The sequence below is a fragment of the Heloderma suspectum genome, chromosome 2, assembly GCF_057233095.1.
Source record: "Heloderma suspectum isolate Gila_16-S chromosome 2, 16-S_ref, whole genome shotgun sequence".
Classification (NCBI taxonomy): domain Eukaryota; kingdom Metazoa; phylum Chordata; class Lepidosauria; order Squamata; family Helodermatidae; genus Heloderma; species Heloderma suspectum.
The window spans coordinates 376,815,098-376,833,077 of NC_139459.1; the positions used below are offsets into that span (position 1 = coordinate 376,815,098).

The following is a 17,980-nucleotide window of genomic DNA, read 5'->3' on the forward strand; positions in this document are numbered from 1 at the left end:
GCAGGAAGCTCCTCGGATGGGGAGCGGGGAGACACTCGGAAGCGCCCCCGCCGTTGCCTTCCGGAAGGGGAATCCGCCCGGCGAGGCCTCACGGCCGGAGAGGCGCCAGGAGGGACGGTGGGCCTCGGGGCACGGAAGGGGGGGGAGCGGGGCACGGAAGGGGGGGGAGCGGGGCAGGGCAGATGGCCTTGCTTCGGGGGGGGGACGGGGGGCGCCTCGCAGCCGGGCTCCGTGGGGGCACCAGGCGGCGCAAGGGCTTGTCCACCACCGCCCCCGGGCCAACATGCGCAGCGGCCCCGTGAGGCTGGGATCTCCCGCTCGGCCACGGCGCCCAGCCAGTGGCCCTCGAGGCCGGTGACTCCCGCAGCCGGCCTCCCTCGCTGGGCGCTCGTGCAGCGGAGAGGAGCGTGTGCGTCGCTCTGAAAAACGTAAACACGAGGCGAAATACATCTCCCCCCCCCCCCCAGCGGAGTGTTTCTGGAAGAACATGTAAGCATTAAAAATCAATATTTGGTCACTGCTGACATTCGTCAGTGCTGACACCCTCATTTACTTCAGGCTAGAGGTATATTTTGCTTTACTGGATCTTTGGGCAGGAAGTTCTGTAGTTTAGTGGCGACTGGATTTTGACATACTCTGCCTTCCCTTTACAGCCCCTTGGACCCCCCTGCGTGTTTCGTAAAGTCTTGGATGAGCCTCTAGCACAGTGTGAGTGGTGACACGGCGGGCGGTACAAGACGGGAAGTTTGCAAAAGTCACATCCCCCTTCCTTCCACTTCCAGAAGCGTCTAGTGTATTAATGGGGACTCCTGGAGAATGTGCAGTTGTATGGGGGAAAGGGTTAGCCAAGCACATGACATTTTTCTGCCGGAGGCAAAGGACAAGAAGGTGCCCCCTTCCTTGTTGAGGACAAACATCGACCGAAGTGGCAGTTGAATCCTAGTTTAACACTGACACTCAGTGCTCTGTTTCATAAGGTTTTGGAGGGTTCCTTCCAAGACTATCTTTGAAAAGGATCCAGCTTCCAAAATTGAGAAGGTGGTTTTGGCTTTCCAGATCTTGTTTATATGATGAGGCCTATTTGTTGATATCTACAACATTTTGGCCTTTTCCACTTCGAATTTGATTTTCCACTTAGATCTGGTCAGTTTTGGAATCTTTTAATGTGAATCCTCTCTCTAAATGGAGGGCATTAGGTTCTTGGCAAAAACACACAGGGTTCCCCCCACAGTTACGGTATTATATGAAGCATATAATGTCATGTCAGTTATGTTTTGATCCAAATTGTCATGAAAAATTGACTGTGGGGAAACCTAGATTTAAAAATGGGTAAGGAAAGGTCAATATTTGCTAACAGTTGACATTTGTCAATGCTGATAGCCTCAGCTACTTCAGGCTAGAGGTCTATGAAGAAAACTATATTACGGGAACATATTGGGTCTATTCATTCACGTCAATACATTCCGTTTCTTCGAGCTTTGGCTGTGTATGTGTAGAGGGTTTTTTCTTTCAGGAGGACCTGAAGATCCTTATGAGGACTAAAGTCATGGATCTTGCAGTCCTCAGGAGAACTTCTCATGGTGTCACAGGCTCCTGGGGTTCCCCTTGGGATACCTTGACTAGAATGCTTAGTGTCACAGCAGCCACCTTTGACGTGAGGCAGGTGCCTTCAGTCTTGCTCTATAGAGGTCTACTCAAGAACCATCTTTTCATGCAGGCTTTCCCTGCCGGCTGCCCCAGCCAGCATAGTGATAGGTGACAAGTGATGAAGTTACTGTGTTTTTCTTGTTATACTTTCTGTTTTGGTCCTCTGTGGAAGCTGCTTTGATAGCCACCTGGAAAGCTTGGAATAAATGGCATGACTATCTGTATTATTTGTGATGACACATACATTCTTTGTCTCTTTCTTTTTCCTTTCAGCTCGCAATGTCCTTTGAGGAGGTGACTGTGGGCTTCTCCAAGGAGCAGTGGGCTCTGCTGTATCCAGGGTAGAGGGCTCTGTGTACAAGGAATACATGAGGAATGTGAGCTGCCTTGGCCGACTGCATTAACCAAAGAGCACCAAAATAGTATGTAAAGTGTTAGTTTGATGTCTGTGCATTGTGGAGTCACAATTGGAAAGAAAGCCAAATGCATGTGTCCACCATCTCTATTGGAACTCCAGGCAATTAGCTTAACAAACTCAGAATCAGATGGTTGGGCTGTCTCAATCAGTAATGTGTACTCAGAGTGGCAGCAGTTAACATAACATAAGAACATAAGAGCCATACTGGATCAGACCAAGGGTCTATTGGCCATGGAAGCTCACTGGGTGACTTTGGGCCATTCACAAACTCTCAGCCCAACCTACCTCACAGGGTTGTTGTTGGGAGGAGGAGGAGGATTATGTACGCCGCCTTGAGTTCCTTGGGGAGGAAAAAAGGTGGGATATAAATGTGATAATGAATAAAAATAAACCAAAAAGCAGGACACAAGTGCAACAGAACCCTCCCACCCATGTTCCGCATCAACTGCTGTACATAGACATACTGCATCTGTAATGAATTACAGATTCATTACATGTATGGCAAGTATGTATTCATTAGTATGGCTATGTGCTGTGTGAAGAAGTGCTCCGTTTTATCCTGAATCTCCCACGAATCAGCTTCATTGATGACCCCAGATTCTAGAACTAGGAGAAAGGGAGAAAATGTCTCCCTATCCATATTCTCCACATCATGCATAATTTTGTAGACCTCTATCATGTCTCTCCTTACCCTCCTGTTTTGTAAGCTAAACAATCCCAACTGTTGTAACCTTCCTTCATACAGGAGTTGCTCCAACCCCTTGATCATTTTAGTTGCCCTTTTCTGCACTTTTCCAGTTCTACATTATCTTTTTAACGCGCAGTGACCAAAACTGCACACAGTATTCTAAGTGTGGTCGCACCATAGATTTGTGTAAGGGCGGTATGATATTGGCAGTTTTACTTTCAATTCCTCTCTTCCATACGCCTAACATGGAGTTCGCCTTTTCCTCAACAGGCATACATTGGGTTGCCATCGTCATCGAGCTGTCTGCCTCAACTCCCAAGATCTCCCTCATGGTCAGTGATGGCTAGTTCAGATCACATTAGCTTAGACTTGAAGTTGGGATTTTTTGGCCCAACATGCATCACTTTACCCTTGCTTGCATTGAATGGCATTTGCCATTTTGATGTCCATTCCCCAAGGGTGGATGTGAACCTGAGCACACTCCGGGAGAAAGCAGAGGCCAGAAAGGCCTGGCGTGCTATGGTCCATGGGGTCACGAAGAGTCAGACACGACTTAACGACTGAACAACAACAACAACAACCTCAAGGGTGGAGAGATCCTTTTGGAGCTCCTCAGGTTTTCACCACCCTAAATAATTTGGTGTCATCAAACTTGGCCACTTCCCTGCTCACTAATTCTAAATCATTTCTAAACAAGTTGAAAAGAATTGGTCCCAGTACAGATCCCTGAGGGACCCTACTATTTACTTCCTTTCATTGGGAGAATTGACATTTATCCCTACTCTCTGTTTACTCACTTTAACCCCCTTGACCTGCCCCTTTCAACTTTCCTTTTGACCACTTACCTCACTTTAGAGAAGTTTCCTCTTTGGAAGTGAAATGTGATCGTGCTGGAATTCCTTTGCAATTTTCCACTTAAACATATATTAAATCTGATAGCACTGTTGTCACTGTTTCCAATTGGTTCGACAACATTTATCATTTTATTTTTAATTTTACAACATTTGTATGCCGCTCCGCATCTAAACAGATTCTGAAGCAGTGAATAACAAGTGATAAAATGAAAAAAAAGATCATCAGAATGAAAAATAATATTAAAATTACTCTTTAAAAAACAGAGTGCTAGTGAAACTGAGGATGGTCCTGGAAAAGAGCTGTTTTCAGGTGAATTACCCCCAGTCAATGTGGGGGTAATTGAACACACCCATTACTTCAACACTTCGTCATTTGGAGTCCTCCCTGATTTCATTTTCATCTCAAGATCACCCTGAGCCTTCTGGTCTGGGGGATGCTAGCATGTTTATTTATGTATTTATTTATTACATTTCTCTACCATCCAATAGCTGAAGCTCTCTGGGTGGTTCACAACGATTAAAACCAAAATGTACATAATAAAATACAATATAAAATGGAAAAGCTTAATACTACAATATAAAAGTGCAAACCATAATAAAACCTAGCAGCAGTGCAGGGATTTAAGATACAATAACAGATTTAAAACCACAGAGCTTATGTTCCTAGTACTTAACTAGTTTTGGAGCCTGGTATTCTCACCCACAGGCCTTCTGTGGGAGACTCTGGCCCTTGCAGGTTTTCTAGTCTGCTCAGGACTATTCCCTCTTTGACATGCACAGCAACACCTCCTCCAGGACGCCCTTCCTTGCCCTTCCTGTAGGTTTTATATGCAGAGGTGACCGCATCCCCCCGGTTCTCCCCATTCCACCAGTATCCATAATGGCCGCTGTATCTAGGTTCTCCAAGATCCCAGGCAGTGGTGTTTTCTGGCCCTGCTACACTGGGGAGATCCTGTTCTCAGGAGATTGTGGAGTTCAAATCTGGAACATTATGTGTTCAAGGTATGAGATGTATCTCTGAGCGATTCCAGGCAGCCAAATGCGTGGGTGCAGTTTAGCATGAGCAGTGGTGTAAGTGTGCCAGAATTGGGCTCCTGTCTTATCATAATATCTGCATATCGTTATATGTATTGATTTAAAACGACTTACCTGTAAGGCAAAAGAGCCTTCTCAAGGCAGTGTAGACTTTAGAAAACATCCTTAATGTACAGGTACATTTAAAGTCCGCACTCCTGCAGTGAAGAAGCTCAACTTCCCAGCATCCTTCACACCGTAGCCATCATTTGTCTCTTCCTGGTAGCAATACACTTCTGTCTGGTAGTATATTCCTAGTAGGCAATTGATAGGACGTTGGCTTCCATATTTGGTAGGAAGAGGGGGATGCAGTGGGATTGGGTGCATGGATAGGATTAGAGTGCTAAAGGTGGATCAGATCGAGAGTGCTGGTTCAGGGCTGAGTACTGGACATCATGAACATTTGTGTGAACTCTTGGCTTGCCTAGGTCATGGCCTTGTAAAGCTGCGGGGTGCTCCTCTTCCTTACTCTGAAAGTTTCTTCTTGGGAGGAACTGGGCAAAGTCTCCTGAATTTCAGTGTACGGATGCTGCAGTGGCCTCACAGAATTGAAATGAATGTGGCCTTGGAAAGTATTTTGATTTACTCTGCAGCGGGCAGAGCGCCTCTTTGGAGTGGTGGGTTTTGATCTTACTTTTGGAGATAAAGTTTGATTAGATTTACGGAACTGAGGTGTTCCTTTCTATTTAAGTCCATCAAGTTTCCCGCCTCCCAGCTGAGCAGAGCAGAGCAGAGCAGAGCAAGCTGCTCCAGCTGGTCCAGGGACTACAGAAGCAGGCAAGCTCCCAGAGAGCGAGCGAACAGAGCGAGCGAACAGGGGGAGCAAACAGGAGTTGGCCAGGGGAGTTGCAGTGGTTGAAGAGACAAAGGAGACAAAGGAGACAGAGGCTAAGAGGTAAGTGGGTTGCAGGAAGCCCAGGGCGCTGCCCTTTATCCTTCTGACTGGCTGTGAGCTCACCAGGAGCTTCTGAGAGCTCCAACTGAATTGGAGGGGTGTGGCCTGAGTACTCCCAGCAGCTGACTGGGCGGGAAGCTTCAGTCTGTTTCCCGCCTCCCAGCTGAGCAGAGCAGAGCAGAGCAGAGCAAGCTGCTCCAGCTGGTCCAGGGACTACAGAAGCAGGCAAGCTCCCAGAGAGCGAGCGAACAGAGCGAGCGAACAGGGGGAGCAAACAGGAGTTGGCCAGGGGAGTTGCAGTGGTTGAAGAGACAAAGGAGACAAAGGAGACAGAGGCTAAGAGGTAAGTGGGTTGCAGGAAGCCCAGGGCGCTGCCCTTTATCCTTCTGACTGGCTGTGAGCTCACCAGGAGCTTCTGAGAGCTCCAACTGAATTGGAGGGGTGTGGCCTGAGTACTCCCAGCAGCTGACTGGGCGGGAAGCTTCAGTCTGTTTCCCGCCTCCCAGCTGAGCAGAGCAGAGCAGAGCAAGCTGCTCCAGCTGGTCCAGGGACTACAGAAGCAGGCAAGCTCCCAGAGAGCGAGCGAACAGAGCGAGCGAACAGGGGGAGCAAACAGGAGTTGGCCAGGGGAGTTGCAGTGGTTGAAGAGACAAAGGAGACAAAGGAGACAGAGGCTAAGAGGTAAGTGGGTTGCAGGAAGCCCAGGGCGCTGCCCTTTATCCTTCTGACTGGCTGTGAGCTCACCAGGAGCTTCTGAGAGCTCCAACTGAATTGGAGGGGTGTGGCCTGAGTACTCCCAGCAGCTGACTGGGCGGGAAGCTTCAGTCTGTTTCCCGCCTCCCAGCTGAGCAGAGCAGAGCAGAGCAGAGCAAGCTGCTCCAGCTGGTCCAGGGACTACAGAAGCAGGCAAGCTCCCAGAGAGCGAGCGAACAGAGCGAGCGAACAGGGGGAGCAAACAGGAGTTGGCCAGGGGAGTTGCAGTGGTTGAAGAGACAAAGGAGACAAAGGAGACAGAGGCTAAGAGGTAAGTGGGTTGCAGGAAGCCCAGGGCGCTGCCCTTTATCCTTCTGACTGGCTGTGAGCTCACCAGGAGCTTCTGAGAGCTCCAACTGAATTGGAGGGGTGTGGCCTGAGTACTCCCAGCAGCTGACTGGGCGGGAAGCTTCAGTCTGTTTCCCGCCTCCCAGCTGAGCAGAGCAGAGCAGAGCAGAGCAAGCTGCTCCAGCTGGTCCAGGGACTACAGAAGCAGGCAAGCTCCCAGAGAGCGAGCGAACAGAGCGAGCGAACAGGGGGAGCAAACAGGAGTTGGCCAGGGGAGTTGCAGTGGTTGAAGAGACAAAGGAGACAAAGGAGACAGAGGCTAAGAGGTAAGTGGGTTGCAGGAAGCCCAGGGCGCTGCCCTTTATCCTTCTGACTGGCTGTGAGCTCACCAGGAGCTTCTGAGAGCTCCAACTGAATTGGAGGGGTGTGGCCTGAGTACTCCCAGCAGCTGACTGGGCGGGAAGCTTCAGTCTGTTTCCCGCCTCCCAGCTGAGCAGAGCAGAGCAGAGCAGAGCAAGCTGCTCCAGCTGGTCCAGGGACTACAGAAGCAGGCAAGCTCCCAGAGAGCGAGCGAACAGAGCGAGCGAACAGGGGGAGCAAACAGGAGTTGGCCAGGGGAGTTGCAGTGGTTGAAGAGACAAAGGAGACAAAGGAGACAGAGGCTAAGAGGTAAGTGGGTTGCAGGAAGCCCAGGGCGCTGCCCTTTATCCTTCTGACTGGCTGTGAGCTCACCAGGAGCTTCTGAGAGCTCCAACTGAATTGGAGGGGTGTGGCCTGAGTACTCCCAGCAGCTGACTGGGCGGGAAGCTTCAGTCTGTTTCCCGCCTCCCAGCTGAGCAGAGCAGAGCAGAGTAGAGCAAGCTGCTCCAGCTGGTCCAGGGACTACAGAAGCAGGCAAGCTCCCAGAGAGCGAGCGAACAGAGCGAGCGAACAGGGGGAGCAATCAGGAGTTGGCCAGGGGAGTTGCAGTGGTTGAAGAGACAAAGGAGACAAAGGAGACAGAGGCTAAGAGGTAAGTGGGTTGCAGGAAGCCCAGGGCGCTGCCCTTTATCCTTCTGACTGGCTGTGAGCTCACCAGGAGCTTCTGAGAGCTCCAACTGAATTGGAGGGGTGTGGCCTGAGTACTCCCAGCAGCTGACTGGGCGGGAAGCTTCAGTCTGTTTCCCGCCTCCCAGCTGAGCAGAGCAGAGCAGAGCAGAGCAAGCTGCTCCAGCTGGTCCAGGGACTACAGAAGCAGGCAAGCTCCCAGAGAGCGAGCGAACAGAGCGAGCGAACAGGGGGAGCAAACAGGAGTTGGCCAGGGGAGTTGCAGTGGTTGAAGAGACAAAGGAGACAAAGGAGACAGAGGCTAAGAGGTAAGTGGGTTGCAGGAAGCCCAGGGCGCTGCCCTTTATCCTTCTGACTGGCTGTGAGCTCACCAGGAGCTTCTGAGAGCTCCAACTGAATTGGAGGGGTGTGGCCTGAGTACTCCCAGCAGCTGACTGGGCGGGAAGCTTCAGTCTGTTTCCCGCCTCCCAGCTGAGCAGAGCAGAGCAGAGCAGAGCAAGCTGCTCCAGCTGGTCCAGGGACTACAGAAGCAGGCAAGCTCCCAGAGAGCGAGCGAACAGAGCGAGCGAACAGGGGGAGCAAACAGGAGTTGGCCAGGGGAGTTGCAGTGGTTGAAGAGACAAAGGAGACAAAGGAGACAGAGGCTAAGAGGTAAGTGGGTTGCAGGAAGCCCAGGGCGCTGCCCTTTATCCTTCTGACTGGCTGTGAGCTCACCAGGAGCTTCTGAGAGCTCCAACTGAATTGGAGGGGTGTGGCCTGAGTACTCCCAGCAGCTGACTGGGCGGGAAGCTTCAGTCTGTTTCCCGCCTCCCAGCTGAGCAGAGCAGAGCAGAGCAGAGCAAGCTGCTCCAGCTGGTCCAGGGACTACAGAAGCAGGCAAGCTCCCAGAGAGCGAGCGAACAGAGCGAGCGAACAGGGGGAGCAAACAGGAGTTGGCCAGGGGAGTTGCAGTGGTTGAAGAGACAAAGGAGACAAAGGAGACAGAGGCTAAGAGGTAAGTGGGTTGCAGGAAGCCCAGGGCGCTGCCCTTTATCCTTCTGACTGGCTGTGAGCTCACCAGGAGCTTCTGAGAGCTCCAACTGAATTGGAGGGGTGTGGCCTGAGTACTCCCAGCAGCTGACTGGGCGGGAAGCTTCAGTCTGTTTCCCGCCTCCCAGCTGAGCAGAGCAGAGCAGAGCAAGCTGCTCCAGCTGGTCCAGGGACTACAGAAGCAGGCAAGCTCCCAGAGAGCGAGCGAACAGAGCGAGCGGTCAGGGGGAGCAAACAGGAGTTGGCCAGGGGAGTTCGGCAGGGGAGGTCAAGGGGGAGGCCCCTAACATTTTTTTTTTATTTTTCTTTACTAACTTTTTTCCATTTATTTGTCTTGTAACACACACTTCCACACCAGTGGGACTCTGCTTTTAACCTCTACTGAGTAGAGGAGCAGGCACAGGCTAGTCTAGAACAATCACAAAGCTAGACACAAAAAGGGAAAAGAGGCAATGGAAGGACAAGACTCTCCAGTGGTGGTGACCTGCAAGGTGTGTGCAATGTTTGTTTTCTTGCCTGAGAACAACATGGCCTACACCTGCAACAAGTGCAAGTTGATCACGCTGCTGGAGGAAAAAGTAAGTGGACTGGAGCGGCGACTGTCAACCCTCCGGGGAATAAGAGAACACGAAGAGTTCTTGAACAGAATGGGGGAACTACAGCAGCAAAGGGCAGACCAGAAGCTTGAAGAGCAACAGCAAGATGAGGCAGTGGGAAATGCTGAGGTGAAGAAAAATGGAGTAGAGGATACTCCTTGGAAAACGGTGACAGTTAGGAGAAGAAGAACTAGACGCCACTCTGCACCAGTGGAAGCGGTGGAGCTGTGGAACCGATTCCAGGTACTTGCAGATGAGACTGGAGGACAGCCTGCAGAGGAAGAATCACAGGGGAACCTGCATGAGAGTGAGCAAGAGGCTAAAGGTCAGTCAAACAGAGGCGATGAAACCCAGGCCTACAAGAAGAAGAAGAGAAGAGTGGTAGTAGTGGGAGACTCCTTGCTGCGTGGGATCGAGACCCAAGTATGTCGCGAAGACCCATGGACTCGCCAGGTATGTTGTCTCCCGGGAGGACAGATTAGAGACGTGACTGAAAGGTTGCCTGCACTCATAAAGCCCACTGACAGGTATCCCTTTCTTCTCATCCATGTGGGAACAAATGATACTGCCAAGCGGAGCTACGAAGAGATCACGTCAGACTTTGAAGCTTTGGGAAGGAAACTCAAGAACTTTGGGGCCCAGATAGTTTTCTCATCCATCCTTCCAGTAGTTAGAAGAGGGATAGAAAGGGAACGAAAAATACTCCGGGTGAATGACTGGCTACGAAGGTGGTGCCGACAAGAGAGATTTGGATTCTGGGACCACGGGCTATACTTCCTGGAAGATGGGCTGTTGGCTAGGGATGGGTTGCACCTCACAAAGGCTGGGAAGAACGTGTTTGGCCACAGCATGAAGAACTTCATCAGGAGGGCTTTAAACTGAATCCTACGGGGAAGGGAGATGTAATGTTGGGGGTAACAATGGACGTAGGCGCATGCACTGCAATGGAGAGAACAGCGCTGATAGCGCCCAATAATAGTCTTCAGACACATGTAGGAAGAAAGCCAGACTATGAAGCACATAGTCTTCGATGTCTATATACTAATGCCCAGAGTATGGGAAACAAACAGAACGAACTTGAACTCTTAATACAGGAGGGAAATTATGACTTGATAGGTATAACTGAGACTTGGTGGGATGACTCTCATGACTGGAATACAGCAGTTGAAGGATATAACTTGTTCAAAAAGAACAGGAGGAACAGAAAGGGAGGCGGGGTTGCACTGTATGTGAAAAATACATATCTCTGCACAGAAATACAGGAGGAGGAGCTTGGTAGCCCCATCGAGAGCATCTGGGTTGAAATAAATGGAGCAAAGAATAAAAGGAACCTGGTGGTCGGAGTCTACTACCGGCCACCCAATCAAGGAGAAGCCAAGGATGAAACTTTTGAAAAGCAAATAGCCAATGTTTTAAGGAAGCATGATGTAGTAGTAATGGGGGACTTCAATTTCCCCGATATTTGTTGGGAGACAAATTCTGCAAAACATGGCCCCTCCAGGAAATTCCTGACTTGTGTGGCGGATAACTTCCTCCTACAGAAAGTAGAGGAAGGAACTAGAGGATCGGCTATCCTTGACTTGATCCTAACCAACAGAGATGACTTAGTGGATAAAGTAGCAGTTACAGGAACTCTGGGGGAAAGCGACCATGTTGTACTTGAGTTCTTGGTTCTAAGGGAAGCAAAAGCCGAGTGTACTCAAACGCGTACCCTGGATTTTAGGAAAGCTGATTTTAATAAACTCAGAACAATGATCAGTAAGGTCCCATGGCAAGCAATGCTAGCGAGAAAAGGAGTCCAAGATGGGTGGGAACTTTTAAAAAAGGAAATTCTCAAGGCACAATCACAAACAATTCCAACAAGAAGAAAAGGTGGAAGACAACAGAAGAAGCCAATGTGGCTTCACAAAAAGCTTAGGGATGACCTGAAAACAAAAAAGGACACATATAGGAAGTGGAAAGAAGGCCAAGTAACAAAGGAAGAGTACAGGCAGGTAGCACAGAATTGCAGGGATGGCGTCAGGAAGGCTAAAGCGGAGAACGAGGTGAGGTTAGCGAGGGATGCTAAAAACAACAAAAAGGCTTTCTTCAGCTACGTGCATAGTAAAAGGCAGAGGAAAGAAATGGTTGTTCAGCTATTAAATAAGGATGGCAAAATGATAACAGAGGACAAAGAAAAGGCAGAGGTGCTCAATTCCTACTTTGGCTCAGTCTTCTCCCAAAAGAGGGTCTATGACCCCCCTGGCAAAGGCGAAGTACAGGCTGAAGGGGCAGGATTGCAGCTTGAGATCGACAGGCATATGGTCAAGGAACACCTCATTACTTTGAATGAGTTCAAATCTCCAGGGCCAGATGAACTGCATCCTAGAGTCATAAAGGAACTGGCAGAAGAGCTCTCAGAACCGCTGTCTATTCTCTTTGAGAAATCATGGAGGACCGGGGAAGTGCCAGATGACTGGAGGAGGGCTAACGTTGTCCCTATCTTCAAAAAGGGTAAAAAGGAGGAACCTGGGAACTACAGACCAGTCAGTCTGACATCAATCCCTGGGAAAATTCTGGAGCAGATCATAAAGCAATCCATCTGGAAGCACCTTGACAACAATGCAGTGATTACTCGAAGCCAACATGGATTTGTCAAAAACAAGTCCTGCCAGACAAATCTGATCTCATTTTTTGATCAAGTCACCTCCCTTGTAGACCGTGGGAATGCTGTAGACATCATATACCTCGACTTCAGCAAAGCTTTCGACAAAGTGCCCCATGATATCCTGATGAGCAAACTAGCTCGAAGTGGGCTAGATGAAACAACGATCCAGTGGATCCACAGTTGGCTACAGAATCGGACTCAAAGAGTGCTTATCAATGGGACCTTCTCAAGCTGGGGAGAGGTAACGAGTGGGGTACCGCAGGGCTCAGTCCTGGGCCCAGTGCTCTTCAATATTTTTATTAATGACTTGGAGGAGGAGGTGCAGGGAATGCTGATCAAATTTGCAGATGACACAAAATTGGGCGGGATAGCTAATACTTTGGAAGACAGAAACAAAATTCAAAGTGATCTGGATAGACTGGAGTGCTGGGCAGAAAACAACAGAATGGCATTTAATAGGGACAAATGCCAAGTTCTGCACCTAGGAAAAAGAAACCAAATGCACAGTTACAAGATGGGGGATACGTGGCTCAACCACACTACGAGCGAGAAGGATCTTGGAATTGTCGTCGATCACAAGCTGAATATGAGCCAACAATGTGATGTGGCTGCAAAAAAGGCAAATGCTATTTTGGGCTGCATTCATAGAAGCATCGCTTCCAAATCCCGGGAAGTACTAGTTCCCCTCTACTCAGCACTGGTTAGGCCTCATCTGGAGTACTGTGTCCAGTTCTGGGCACCACACTTTAAGAAGGATGCAGACAAGCTGGAGAGGGTTCAAAGGAGGGCAACAAAGATGATCAGGGGACTGGAAACAAAGCCCTATGAAGAGAGACTGAAAGAACTGGGCATGTTTAGCCTTGAGAAGAGAAGACTGAGGGGAGATATGATAGCGCTCTTCAAGTACTTGAAAGGTTGTCACAGAGAAGAAGGCCAGGATCTCTTCTTGATCATCCCAGAGTGCAGGACACGGAATAATGGGCTCAAGTTACAGGAAGCCAGATTCCGACTGAACATCAGGAAAAACTTCCTGAGTGTCAGAGCAATACGGCAATGGAACCAATTACCTGGGGAGGTGGTGGGCTCTCCCACACTGGAGGCCTTCAAGACGAGGCTGGACAGCCATTTGTCAGGGATGCTCTGACTTGGATTCCTGCATTGAGCAGGGGGTTGGACTCGATGGCCTTGTAGGCCCCTTCCAACCCTACTATTCTATGATTCTATGATTCTATAAGTTCATTCCCTAATTTGCGAGTGGCTTTCTTCTCTGCACTTTCATTCTGTTTCTGTTTGTCTTTCAGGTGGGGCTGTGTGGGAGAAAATAAATGAAAATACCACATCAAGTGTAAAGGAAAGCACAAAGTGGGCAGACATGGAAGAAAATGTTGGGAATCAAAATGGGATGAACAAGCTGGAGGAAACCCAAAGAAAGAAAGAGAAGAATAAATGTCTGGGTGCTGACCACCATGCAATTATAGTACAACAAAAAACACCCAAAGAAAAGAGGGAGAAGAAATGTCCTGTGTGTGGAAAAATGGTCACTTGTAAATCAACCTTGGATGATCATTGTAAAACCCACACAGGAGAGAAACGATATAAATGCCTAGAGTGTGGAAAGAGCTTCATGTCCAGTCACAGTCTTACTCATCATCAGATAATTCACAGAGAAGACAAGCCATTTAAATGTCTGGAGTGTGGAAAAAGATTCAGCTGGAAGAGTGCCCGTGAATTACATCAACGAACACACAGAGTGGAGAAACCATTTGAATGTTTGCAATGTGGAAAGAGCTTCCGGTGGAAGGACAGCCTTGAACCACATCAACGAATTCACACAGGAGAGAAACCATTTATCTGTCTGGGGTGTGGAAAAGCCTTTAGTCAGAAAGGGACACTTACTAACCATCAAAGAATACACAGAGGGGAGAAACCATTTGAATGTTTGCAATGTGGAAAGAGCTTCCGGTGGAAGGTCAGCCTTGAATCACATCAACGAATTCACACAGGAGAGAAACCATTTATCTGTCTAGGGTGTGGAAAAGCCTTTAATCGGAAGGGGGCACTTACTATCCATGAAAGAATACACTCAGGAGAGAAACCATTTAAATGCTTAGAGTGTGGAAAGAGCTACATTTACAGCCGTGACCTTACTCGTCATCAGGTAATTCACAGAGAAGAAAAGCCATTTAAATGTTTGGAGTGTGGAAAAAGCTTCAGCTGGAAGAGTGCCCGTGAATCACATCAACGAATTCACACAGGAGAGAAACCATTTGAATGTTTGCAATGTGGAAAGAGCTTCATGTCCAGTTCTAGCCTTACTCGTCATCAGGTAATTCACAGAGAAGAAAAGCCATTTAAATGTCTCGAGTGTGGAAAAAGCTTCAGGTGGAAGAGTGGCCTTGAGTCACATCAGCGAATACACAGAGGGGAGAAACCTTTTGAATGTTTGCAAGGTGGAAAGAGCTTCACTCAGAGGTCAAGTCTTACTGAACATCAAAAGAACTCACCCAGGGGAGAAACCTTTTGAATGCCTGAAGTGTGGAAAAAGATTCCACCAGAGGGGTGCCCTCCAGTACCATCAAGGAACTCACACACACACCTCTTCGGAGGAGGAGGAGTCTGAAGCTCTGGAACGACCCTCTCCCACAGCAGACCTGGGGCAACAGGAGGGATCCTGTGACAGCAATGCCGTGTCTGAGGTTCCCAGCAAACCATTGAACTCCGTCACGAGCCCAGCTGTTATTCCAGATTCCCCTCCCACCACCCATGGCACACCAAAGCTCCAAGGGCAGTGTATCATCTGGGATACTCGGAGCCATGGTGGCAGTGCCTACCTGACTCCCAGAATACCCTTTTGCCCAGGAAATACACATCTGTAAGGGCCTACTCAGGAGGAACAGTGTACTTATGAGGCAGCCTCAGATAGAACTGCAAAACCAGGGTCAGCCAGAATATATGCTCTCGGTGTTCTCCAGACTTTCCTTGGTTACCTGCTCCCTAGAGCTGTTTGACTCCAGTTACGGTTGGGAGGCAGGAGCAGCTATTTAAGTGTCTGGATTATAAAAGGAGCTGGAGGCAGGGCTCATGTCTTACTTTACATGAAAGAAGCCTCACAGTACAAATGATTTAAATAACCGTGGGTGGTGAGATTAATGATTCCCTATTTCCATACTCTGTTTCCTTTTACGGACATAATTTTGTTAAACAGTGTGTAAAAAATGGATTATCTCCAACCATGACTGTTACCAGAAACTTTTATAATTTTGCAGAGTGGGAGACTTGACTTTGACAGATTCTGCCTTCCTTTTACAGTCCCCTGGACCCCCCTGAGTGATCCGTAAAGTCTTGGGTGGTCCTCTAGCGCAGTGTGGGAGGTGTCACCGCGGGCTGTGGAAGAAAGGGGAATTTTGCAAAAGTCACATCCCCCCTTCCTTACACTTATAGAAGCGTTCTTCCCCCCACCCAACCCCTTCGCCCACTTTCCATGACACCTGGAGAAAGAGCAGTTGCATGGGGGGAAGGGCTAGTCAAACCCCAGACATTTCTCTGCCTGAGGCAAAGGAGAAGAAGGTGGCCCCTCCCTTCCCACGGTCAAACTTTGACCGAACTGGCAGTTGAATCGTAGTTTAACCCTGACACTCAGTGCTCTGTTTCGTAAAGTTTTGTGGGGTTCCCCCTTCCACAAATATCCTTGAAAAGGATGCAGCTTCCAAGGAAAGAGGGTGGCTTGGCTTTCCAGAATTGCTCATGTCATCAGGGTAAAAAAAAAAGGAACAGGTGCGCCAGTTGAATTCCCAAGGCATTTCGGCAATGGCCTTTATCGAAGGAAAAACGCCGAGAGATTCTTCTGGAGGACTACCTGTCCCTTACTTCTTCCAAAGGAGAGATTTTGGTTTTTAGCCTTGCAGCTGTTTTTTCTCATCCCTTTTGGTACTGCTGCTTCTATCATCAGGCCTCTTTGTTGATGTGTACACAATTTTGGTCTTTTCCACTTCGATCTGCTTTTCCACCTTGGTCCGTTTTGGAATCTTCTAACGTGGATCCTCTCCCTAAACGGAGGGCGTTAGGTTCTCAGCCCAAACACAGAAGGTTCCTCTCATAGTTACGGTGTTAGAGAGGTGAAGCATGTAATGTCACGTCAGGTACGTTTTTATCCATTTTGTCATGCAAAATCGACTCTGTGGGGAAACCCAAATTTAAAAATTGGTATGAAGATGTCTTTTGTGACGGAACAGGATGGACAAGTTGATTTTTTCCTTGGATCGACTAGTGGATGGTGGTGACGGGTTTCTGTCATTCTCAGCTTGGTGTGCCAAATACGATTTGCCTGCTATAGTTGAATGGCAATACTTGCAATTGCGACCTTTCTTAGACTCCAGGTTTGGCCCAGCTGCTTTTACAGCTTCGGAGTCTATCGGAAGCACTTCTTGAGGCTGATCAGTCATATCGACCCACTTATCACTTATCACTTATGCTTAGCAATACTTATCATTAGGGGACTTGGAGCCCAGTGCCGTCAGTGTACTGACAATACACAGCTTTATCTCCCTACGTAATCTGAATGAGGTGAGGCTGCACAAGCCCTGGATCAATACCTAGACTCAGTAGTGGGCTGGATGAGGGCCAGTAAACTGAAGCCGAATCCTGGTAAGACAGAAGGCCCGTGAGAGTGGTTCCTCCGGTCCGGGAGAGAGGCTCATTGCGTGTTCTGGATGGGGTTCCACTCCCTTTGAAAGATCGGGTTCATGGTGTCAAGCAGCGGGACTTCCGGTTGGGACTGATGTCGCTCTGGTAGCTTCCCCCGGGGCTCTGTGGGAGCTTTCTCAAAACAGCTTTGTAAAAGGTTGAAAAACCTTTTCATCTCCCTGCTGGAATGGAAAGGGGGGGCAAGGCAACAGCTCTGGACAACATCTTGGAGAAAGGTAACTCCCATGCAATAATTGGTGGGGGGGGCTAGATTCCAGGATTATCTCCCCAGAACTTTACCAACGCAAAAACCTGTACTGAGACTATTTTATAGGAAAAAACAGGGCTGACATGTTCCATATACTATATGCTTTAAGAAATATCAACAACCTCTAAGGGATGATTTAAGAAATGTTAACAATATTTGAGAACATCTGAGGACCTGTAAGATCTGTTTGAGAGAAACATGTCTGCGCCGAGGAGAAGAAAGGAGCTGGCATCCACTTCCCCTGCATCCTCTGTGTCAGAAGTGTCGAAGACAGAAGATATAGGGGAATTACTTACGCTGATAAAGACTTTATCTTCACAATTTACGGAGCAAGTCAAAAGGCTGGATTTAATCCAAAATTCCATCACCGCCCTGCAAGGAGCTATAGATTTCATTAATGCGTCACGGCAAAAAATGGAGACGAAAATTAGTGAGCTTGAAAACCGAGTGGCAGGAAATGAAACTACATCACAAATTTGTTTTAAAAATATATCTGATAGAATCTCTCAACTGGAGGCTTTCACGAAAAGATCCAATGTACGGATTATTGGGATTAAAAATCTGCCTAATGATGTAAAATTGCCTATTTTTGTGGATAAACTTTTGCATGACATACTCCCTATTTCATCTGATTATTTACTTGATATTGATTTGGCATTTAGTGTGCCAATTGCTAAAGGGACTGATTACACCGTCATAGTTCAATTTGCAAAAGTCTCCACAAAGAATTATATCCTGCGCTTGGCAAGGGAGGCTGGAAGACTTTCCTGGAAACAAGATAAAATTATGTTATTCCCAGACTACATCAAAGAGGTGGTGAATAAAAGAAGGCAATTTATTAGTGCAAAGAATATGGCAAAACAAATGAATTTACAATATTACTTAAAATATCCTGCAACACTTCATATTGTGTCTGAAGGTCAGATGAAGAAGTTTCTAAATCATGAATTGGCGGAGGCTTGGCTTAATGTAAAAATGCATGAGAATTCTGTTACAACCCCATGAACTGGAATCTTTAAATAAGCTTTGTTAACTATTTGTATTTAGTATATATAACTCAGGCCAATTCAGAAGATAAATGATTATATTTATA

At 48.2% G+C, this 17,980-nt stretch overlaps 1 pseudogene across 1 annotated transcript; it reads left to right on the forward strand.

Annotated features, from left to right (window-relative positions):
• The first annotated feature begins 55 nt into the window (after positions 1-55).
• LOC146356267 (uncharacterized) lies at positions 56-17,980 on the forward strand (annotated as a pseudogene). The gene is made up of 5 exons (XR_014787282.1): positions 56-117; positions 654-708; positions 1,921-2,069; positions 3,024-3,085; positions 13,238-17,980. The product of XR_014787282.1 is annotated as an uncharacterized LOC146356267 (transcript).